Genomic DNA, 9,077 nt, shown 5'->3' with positions numbered 1-9,077 from the left:
TATTCAACTGTATATTAATATAAATTTTAAGATATATATTATTTTTATATATACTGTGCAATAATATTGATTCGTTACTTTTTCTAGAAGATTAAGAAGATTTGAATACATGGATATAATAAAATATAAAAATTATATAAGCAACTAAATCAATTTTCCAATATTATTAAAAAAAGACTAGAATCGTATATTTGCTTAATTATCCAAGCATACATATTTTAAAGAGGAAGCAAATGATTTACATACTACAGAACATCGATAATCTGAAGATGTTGTAAAGGAAATCCAAAATAGTGTGAACATTAATCCTTTAATCAAGGGATCACTTCATATTTGAGAAATCATAAAGATATGGTAACAAACTTACTATTTACTATTATATGCTTACACAAATATAGAATGATCCTTCGATCACGGAGCCAATTAGTTTTTACGTTAACTTATGAAAATTCCCAAGAAAAATGAATTCTAAAGCACTGATTACCAAAAAAGAGGTCTATACTCCACCTTATTTTTCTCCTTTTCAAAGCATCTCATTCTGCTCTAAGAACTAATATGATCGTCATGGAAATAAGGAAGGTTGGTACTAAACCACAATTTGTTGGACTAGAAATAATTGATAGGACTATTCTTTTAAGGGAATTGAGATAATAAATTATTTCCCTAAATATAGGTAGTATACAAAAATACAGATTAAGGTTATTTAACTTGAGAGATCTTGGTGTCATTGCGTTTTTTCATCATATAAATTTCATTAATCCCGCCTATATTGTGCATATACTAACTAAAAGAAGTTAATACATAAAAAACTAAAATTTAGGATTAATCGTCTGATTATAATGTATAATGAACCAAAATCAGTATATATTTTTATATAAGTAGATAAGGACTTCGGTTATGGTCTATATGGTATGAACTTCATCTATCGATATGAAGCATGTTTAGTAGTTATCGTAAATTAGGACTGCAAGTTCGTCTTGTGCACATGCTTAACCCTAAATTTTCATACTCTCTTTCGAAACCTAATAGTACTTCATTTGATATTTTTTCGAATACAAATAATAAAAGATGCATTGACATAAATAAATTAAATGCATTGTAGTGTAAAACACATATGGGGTAGACAATAGGTTTGTCCTGTTTCAGCACTATAAAGTTAGTTTTTTTTAAAGAACCTATCAATTTAGTTAAAGTTAATTAACTTACCCTAAACAATGTGTTATTTCACCAGGATTATATGTGTAGAAATAAACGTAACTTTTTGCGGAATTTTATAGTGGTAATAACTTAGAACGTGAAATTAAAATATGAGTTAGTGATAATACCATTATCCCTGATGTTCCTTACCAGTCAGAACACGTTCATACTTAAATCCATGATCTCCATGATCACTGTTAAATGTGGGAGATAAACATGTTACTACTCCCATAATTTTAGCAGCCACTTAAAGTAGTAATGTAGCACCCCCAAAATCCATACACGTCTACGACTACGTAGCATCGACTTTGGGAGTGTTACCGCCGCGGTGAAACGCAAGGCTTATTGAAAAAAATGTTAACTCAAATCATTGTCACGAAAACTGAAATGCAACGGAAATAAAGATGTAACTACAATTCGAGAATCATCAACGACCCCTTTTTATTCAAACCACAAACTAATTAAGTAAATAATAATATTCTTATAATGCTTAATTAAAACGCTTTAAAGTTTTAAGACTAAGAACTATCCCCCGTATGCTCAACATCATGCAGCAACACCAGCACACCTAGTCTGCTCCCCATTGTAGCATTAATGGTTCATCACAGGTCAACAAACAACACAATAACACACAATCAGCTATGTTGAGTACATAATAAAGCATTGAGTGCATACAAAGCATAAACAAAGCTATAAGGACCATTCCTAGACATGATACTATAATAGCGTTACATTCTTTACTCTTTATTTAGTTGCCAGCGAACGAGCACCGTCAGCTTACTAGAATCATATGAGCTACTTAATCATTAATAGACAACTTGGTCTATTAGATGAAATGCAAATACGGTTTGGTTCCGTCCCACATCCATCACCTTAGTATGCATACCCCAAAGATCGTACGAAACCTTCTGCCTACTTGAGTTATAAAAATTTATAAGGACACTACTGTCATCACAGTAGGCCTGCGTAGGAGTGTAGAACAAGTCCCACACTCCCCCCATTGTTCATCACTTGTAGGGAGTCCAACTACAAGTTTATTGCCAAAAATTCTTTCTTAGTATCGTCCATTCATACTACATTAAACATATCATGATGTAACATTCCATCTTAGATGCAACACTTAAGTCTTTACCTCTTGCAACATCCTTGTTACATCTATCATAGATCAAAGAATACAAGTCCAATAATCATGCTTATGATACGATACAATTATGCATTGCAACGCTACATATCGATTTCCAATCAGAATCATGTTACCAAACAATCTTAGTAATCACAATCGTCGTTCCCTATCATGATTCTAGGTTCCGATAGAATGAAACACAATGTAACATGATACTAGTAATTGCAACTGAATTGGTATGCGCACTAATAGAATAAATGCTTATTGCTGTGGTCATTAAGTGGCCTATTGCGGCGGTTTTGGCTGCGCAACAATTAAGGGGGGCAGCAATAGGTAATTAATATATTGCTGCGGTTTCGGGGTAAAACCGCAACAATATGGTTAATTTATATCAGATTTATAAAGCATATTGCTGCGATTTCTGGGAAAAACCGCAACAATATGCTGTATTTAATAATAAAAAATAGGCATATTGCTGCGGTTTCTTGGGAAAACCGCAGCAATATATATGTACTGGTACAGGAATTTTTCTATTTTTTTTTTACATTTTGCCATCACATTTGAAAGACAAAAAGAAAATAAAACGCTACCGATTGAAACTAATAACAAAAAATAATTACACAAAATACAAAAACATCAAAAATTGAACTATATTATTACAATATAAGTAAGGCAGAGTATAAAAAACCATAATTATAATACCAACAAAATAGCAAAAACATTTAAGATAGAGTATAAAAAACCAAAATCATATAACTCATAAGTAGTAATTTCGTACACAAATAATTAAAAAAAGGAAAATGATATACATAGCCCTTAGGGCGATGTATAAGAAGCTTAAAATAGAAATAAAAATTTGAATCAAGCATTTATTACCTCAAATGATGTGAAATTTTGTCATGAATTCATAAAATATTTCCATTTTAAGACATGTATTTAATACTTATATATAGCCCTTAGGGCTACATATAACATTACCCTTAAAAAAATATTGGTACTCCTATCTTGTATTTTCCCTAGGCAGTTCACCAAATTAACGAGTGTTTTCATTTTGGCTTCAAAACACAAATCGCATTTCATGAACATTTACAAAAATAAAACAAAAATAACAATATGCTGAAAACTGGAACGACAACGAATTGTCGACGATGGAGAATGGGTAACAGCGAACAACGAGCGACGGTGAGTAGAACTGGAACTGAAGCTTGTGATGGCGACGACGACGGCGAAAGGGCGGGACCACGAGCGGAAATCTGAAAAAATCGATATGAAAATAATCAAAAAATGAAAAAAACAGATCTGATATAATCAAAAAAAGAAAAAAAAACAGATCTGAAATAATAATAAAACAAAAAAATACACAAATCTGAAAAAATCGAAATGAAAAAAAAGAGAAAAGATAAAAAAAGAATGCAAGGAGTCTTCGATCTAAAAACGAAGAAATCTTCGAGTCTTCATGAAATCTTCGAGCCTTCATGAATTCTTCGAGCCTATGATAATGACAGAACAACCGACGAAGAGGAGAGAGGAGAGAGATCGCGTGAGGGAGCAACGATTGAGACGAAGAGGAGAGATACCGCGTGAGGCAGCAACGATTGAGGAGAGATCGAGGAGAGTGATGCGCAGGAGTGAGGGAAAAGGGTTTGGTTTAGGATTCGGATTTTATGAATGGGGAGGCGCGGGAGTGAGGGAGCGTGTCTTAAGTTATGTTAGAATTATTAGGGTTTGGTTTATATTGCTGTGGTTTCTTTAAAAAACCGCAGAAATAGATTAAAATATAATATTTTAATCGATTGTTGCGGTTTTTTTAAAAAACTGCAGCAATATATTTGGTTAAATAATTTCGAAAATCTCTCGTTGACATGTATTGCTGCGGTTTTCACCCAGAACCACTGCAATAGGTTAATTTTCGATTCTACTTTTTTTAAAAGTGGTTTATTGCTGCGTATGGGTAAAACCGCAGCAATTCAAGCGCAGGAATAAGCAATTATTCTACTAGTGGCGTACGTACCTTGTAACGAAGAATTTTCGCTGCCTAATCAAACGTTCCACTTATGAAATTGGGACCTAAACGAGTAAGGAAGTACTTCAGTGCTACGTCCTTGATATTATTAACATATAACACATGACTATCTATATCAACTTAGTATTTCGGAGTATAAAAATAACTAATCTCGTTGTTTATTAACCTTGTTTTCTTTCATAACTCTATTGAACTTATCGTCTTTTAAGAGCCAATAACAGTGAGCAAAGCTGATTTTAGTAAGTTTAATAACATAGTACCTTTACCAACTCCATTTAAAAATCCTTATGTCCAATACTACTAAAATCACATTTGAATAACAAGGCCATTATAATATTCTAACTATAACTAATAATCTGATTTCTTAACTTTACACCTTACTTACTTAAAACCTTAAATCATATTTACAACTTGAATTAATTTTACAAACTTAATCAATTAATAAATTACTCTAATTACAATTTAATTAACTTACAACTTAATATAATAGAAAACAGATTATACAATATTAAAACTAAAATAATATCATATTATATACATATCTTTTTATATATACCACTTAGTCTTGCCGGCGTCAAACACCGGCAACGACTAGACACGCACCACGAGCCTTGACCCTCACGTGACTTGCACACCACACTCGCACACTCCACTCGAGGTCTCGGCCTCGCCTTCTCGCACCACACTCGAGCCCCAACCTCGCTTGTCGCACAGCACAATCAAAACCCTCCTTGGTTCGCAGGCACAAGTTTGCACCCCCAAACCTCGTCACACGGGTCGCTCGCATAAACCCTCGAACAACCTGACTGCTCGAACTCCGTGCACAGCACACACCCTAATCCTCGTCGCACCGTCCGACTCTCCCACAACACTCAAGACACGACCACACTCGCTTGCACAACCCTCTCGCACTAGCCGCACACACAACCTCGTCAAGGGCGACGAGGGAGAAGAAAAGAGAGGAGAGAGAATTTGAGAGAGAGAGAAACGGCTGAGAGAGAAATTGAGAGAGAGAGATGGGTGAGAGGGAAAGGGAGAGAGATTAGGGTTTTTTCTGAATTTTATTTTCTTTTCTTTTTTATTTTCTTCTATTTATAGTGTGGCCATCGTAAGTCTAATAGGACTTGGTTTACTTTATTTATTTAGAAATTAAAATAAATTGAACTATAATATAATTACGTTATAGTTGTAAGCGTACTCAAACTGTACTATTATTATATTTTTTTTTGTACATAATACTAAAATACTTCTCGATTCTATTCTTTATATTTTCTTATTTAAAATAAAAAATAACTCAAAAAATACGGAGTATTACAGGCTTCCCCCATTAAAGGAAGTTTCGTCCCGAAACTATGAGGTATCCAGTCTTAGCGACAATCTTTTGCACTTCTAAGTCCCAATATTTCACAAGCGTTTCCTAACTTTCGCACGTCATAAAAGCAATAAATACACATAATTAACATACTTAACATATTTTAGGGTGGAAGCGCAAAATTCTATCGCATTCTTCCCCCCTTAAAAGAATGGTTACGTCCCCCTAACTCACCTACCTCTTGAAAAAAGCTCAGGGTACTTCAGATGCATCACATCTTCGACTTCCCAGGTGGCTTCCTCTGTATTTTGATTTCTCCACAACACTTTGACAATTCTGACGTCCTTATTCCTCGTACTACGCACGTTGCGGTCTAGGATGTTGATAGGTTTCTCCGCATAGGACAAGGTTTCATCTAACTCGACGTTTTTAGGTTCTAGGACATGTGACTCATCAGGTACGTATCTCAGGAGTTGGGATACGTGAGACACGTTATGGAACCTTTCTAACTCGTTGGGAAATGCTAGGGGATAAGCAACTTTGCCTACTCTTGCCAAAATCTCATATGGTCCAATGAACTTAGGGCTTAGCTTCCCCTTTTTTCAAAATCGCATCACTCCTTTCATTGGAGACACCTTAAGCAATACCTTTTCCCGAACTTCGTAATTCTCTTCCCTTCGCTTTTGATCCGCATAGGATTTTTGCCTATACTGGGCAACCTTAATCGTTTCTTGAATGACTCGTACCTGATCCACTGTCTCCTGAATCATCTCAGGACCTAACACCACAGTCTCACTAATGTCATTCCAACGCAAGGGACTACGACACTTTCTCCCATACAGTGCTTCGAATGGAGCCATTTTAATACTAGCATGATAATTGTTGTTGTATGAGAATTCTATGAGGTCCAAATGGTCTTCCGATGATCCCTGGTATTCTAAGGCACAAGATCACAACAAGTCTTCCAAGGTTTGAATAGTTCTTTCTGTTTGACCATCTGTAGCTGGGTAAAAGGCTGTACTCATCAATAGCTCACTACCAAATGCTTCCTGGACCTTTTTTCCAGAAATTCGAAAGGAATCGCGAATCTCTATCTGATTCTATACTCGTGGGTACTGCATGCAATCGAATGACATTTAGCATATGTTTTGGCCAGGGCTTCCATACTCCACGTGTCTTTCATAGGTATGAACCTCGCGATCTTGGTTAATCTGTCCACTCGAAGTCCATGGATATCGAATCCCACTTCCATGTTGGAATATCTAGAGGTTGAATTTTTCCTTGAGGTCTCTTGTGTTCACTTTGGACTTTCTGACACGTTAAACATTTGGAAACAAACTCAGCTACTGCCCTTTTCATCCCAGGCCACCAGAACATTTTCTTGAGGTTCTTATATAATTTATCCCCCCTGGATGGACGGAATAATTCGTGTTATGACCCTCACTCCTTATCTTTTGTTTCAACCCCTAACACTTTTGTGGTACACACCACCTACCCTTATATCGTATACTTTCATCTTCATGGATTTCAAACCCTTCTGCTTTGCTCTCTGTAAGTGCAAGGGACACTCAAGAGGGGGGGGGGGTGAATTGAGTGTTTGTCTGAATGTTGTAGATTTTTCGATTATAGTAAGAACAGTAAAAGTACAGTTCTCTAGCGGCGGAAATAAAAGCAATGAATAAACAACACAAGGATTTAACGAGGTTCGACTTCTAATAAGTCTACGTCCTCCACTCACTAACTCTTTTATTAATCAACCCAAAATAACAAAAGAATTACACTCAATCACTTAAGCACCTATGCACAAGATGATTCCCCAACTTCCACCTATGGAAGTTCGACCCAACCACCAACTATGATGGTTCAAATGAAGTTGATCCCTGATCAACTTCCCCAGCAAACTAAGCTCATAGAATGCTCTAATACAACCAGTTTTTCTCTCAAAAACAAACAGCCTAAATACGCTTAGAATGAGAGTAGTTTTAGTCCTTATTGTGGTATAAGGATTTATGCTAGGTTTGAGAGCTTGAGAGAGAGAGAATGCTTTTGCTTAGAGTATACTGAAAATATGCGTGCAAAAGCCCCCTTGTTTGTGTGCTAGCAGAACTCCTTAAATAAGCCTTTGGTAAGTAAATGTAACATGATATTATGAGAGTATATTTTCCTCGGAAGTATGGAAATTATTCCAAGGAAAATATACTCACTGATTTTATTTGATAATGAATAAAATCAGTATAATATCATATAACACACTTACCATACTTAAGAAATCTTGCTCACACAACAAACCATGCATCCTGATGTGTCGTATTTTTATATAGGTTTTAGTTGCATTTAGGTTGCATTCAAGGAGCATTTAGGTGCATTGTAGTTCATAATTGCGTGCTTTTACTTAATATGCGAAATATTACTCTCCTTGTGCGTTTTTGGTATTTTTTGATGAATTTCAGGTATCGAGAACATAATTGGAGTATTATTGGAGAAGCTTGAGCACTTAGGAGCAATTGGAAGCAAACTACATTGATAAGGATCATTTTGGATGTATTTGAATGCAAATTGGAGCTAAGTTGGAGTTGAGATTCATTGATAGAATTGTGGAAATCGAGTCATGTTCACTCTTTTATCCATCACTTCTGACTTGATGCTGACATTTGTCTGATTCCAGTGGCGTTGGAACGTAGGCTTGAAGAGCTTTCTAACGATAGGTCACACGGCCCAAGGCGAGTTGTATTTTGAGAGATATGGGCTTCGAAAGTTGGCCCAGTCTGCCAAAACTTCTTACGCGCACGCATTTTGATGATTTCGGCCATTTTAATGATTTATTTGGCTTCCTTATCTGGTAATTTGGTTCCCCGCTAGTTTTAGAAGTTAGAACAATATATTAGAGGTTTCCTAATTAGAATAGGACATCTATTACTCACTTTTCAATTACGTTATTTTCCTCTCTAGTTTTATGCCCTAGTTTATTTCCTATTGCTACTTTGGAGATTCAAGATTCAAGCTTTCATATTCTTCTTCAATTCAATCAAGTTTTATTCTCTCATCTCTTCTTATTATTATTTTATTTATGTTTTTCATTATGTTTATTGCTTTTTTGCCATGATTAGTGAGTAGTCTTTTTATCTAAGATTGAGTTGAGCCCTAGTATGGATTGATCATGTAAATTCTTCTCTAATTCCCATGTTATTGAATTACATGTTTAGGGTTTGACAAGATTGTTGTTATTGTCAATTGTGCATCTTGATTTAGCCCTAGTTTTATATTATCAACGAAAGTTGGAGTTAAATTAGGAATATTTGTTCGATGCTAATTGTTATTTTATTAATTGATTCATCAACGAAAGTTGGGTCTTAATTTAGATAATCTTGTTATTGATTTGAATTCTCCCATGAAAATAGGTGAGAACAAATTGGGAATTATTT

This window comes from Beta vulgaris, chromosome 4, assembly GCF_026745355.1.
Source record: "Beta vulgaris subsp. vulgaris cultivar EL10 chromosome 4, EL10.2, whole genome shotgun sequence".
Taxonomy (NCBI): domain Eukaryota; kingdom Viridiplantae; phylum Streptophyta; class Magnoliopsida; order Caryophyllales; family Amaranthaceae; genus Beta; species Beta vulgaris.
This window is presented reverse-complemented; position numbering follows the sequence as displayed.